The following is a 1,593-nucleotide window of genomic DNA, read 5'->3' on the forward strand; positions in this document are numbered from 1 at the left end:
TGTTGACCAGTTGATGGAAGTATTTCAGATTGCATGTGAAAACCCCACACTGTACCCCAGAAGTGCATTAATGTACATAGTTACCGTTCAATAAAAAAAAAAAAAAAAAAGAATCCAAAACACTGATTATAAGATAAAGTTGATAATTTTGACTTTATCATCATTAAGAAAGTAGGTAATCCAATGAAGTGTAAAGAGAATGAAGGCTTTGGTGAGAGAAGTTATGTTCAATAAATACAATTGACAAAGGATCATATACCCACATGTGTATATTTATATAGTACATATACACACATAAGTATATATGTATAAACTTACCTCTTACAAAACTACCAAAGGTATATGTATTATATGTATGTGTATATGTGTATAGATTTTTTTTATAAGCCAATTCTCTCCTCTCTCACTTTCTCTCTCTTTCTATATATGTGTTTATAGATATACATATATATATATATATGCAGATCAATGATAAAAAAATAAACATCCTAAGAGTAAATGGGCAAGATATTTTCACAGGTACTTCACAAAAGAGGCAAACTATGACATATTTCACAAGCATATAAAAAAGGGATCAGCCTCATTAGTAACAAGGGAAATGGAAATAAACTTACAGTGAGATAACTTCTATATTGCAGCTGACGGGATGATGCTTTGCCACATCCCCTTTCAGAAGAGGCTTTGCTGGTCTAGCATGTGGGGTGCTGTCCACAGCGCCTCCCGCTGTCAGCCCTTCAGGGACTGCTGTGCCACATGGGCCCCCGTTGGCCCACAGCCAGAGACTGAGCTGTGCAGGGTATAAGGCCCTGGCTATTCAACCCAACTTAAGACAGCTCCAAAGGTCCCTTTTGGACTCCGAGTCCCTGGTGGGGTCTGTCAAGGCTGTCCTGCATCCTTGCTCCTTCCTTGTCCTCTCTGTCACACAGGTTGGTCTCCAGGGCACCCCAACAAACCTCCTGCCTGCTAAACTCCATCTTAGCATCTGGTGAAATTTGGACGAAGGATGAAAACCAAGGATGTTCACCTCAGGATTATTTGTAATAGGAAATGCAAAGAATCCCAAACCCCCTACTATTAAAATGTTCTACATAAATGTCAGCTCCATGAAGATAGGGATTTCTATCTGCTCTTGTTCATTGCTGTGTTCCAGGGCTCAGGACTATGCTTGCAACCCAGTAGATGTTCAGTAATATGTCTAGTTGAGGGCAGAGCCTGTGGCTCAAAGGAGTAGGGCGCCAGCCCCATATGCTGGAGGTGGTGGGTTCAAACCCAGCCCTGGCCAAAAGCTGCAAAAAAAAAAAAAAATTGCTTAATATGTCTAGTCAAACACATACATGTGCGTCTTGGCTCTGCGCTTCAAAGTTAATAAACACCCAATAAGTGGTATTTGATGTTATTTTTATTGTTACTGATAATACATTAGATATAACCCTCTCACCAGACACATGGAAGGAAGTCAAGGCTAGAATTCCACTCTCAGGTCTAGATCTCTCTTGTTGTCTTTCAGGTAATATGTGGAGAGAGGCAGGGATGTGGGGAATGCTGACTAAGATGGGAGAGGGAGTGCAGAAGGAGACCTGGGTTCTGGTCCTA

The sequence above is a fragment of the Otolemur garnettii genome, unplaced genomic scaffold (assembly GCF_000181295.1).
Source record: "Otolemur garnettii isolate 467f Iridium unplaced genomic scaffold, OtoGar3 scaffold00038, whole genome shotgun sequence".
Taxonomy (NCBI): Eukaryota; Metazoa; Chordata; class Mammalia; order Primates; family Galagidae; genus Otolemur; species Otolemur garnettii.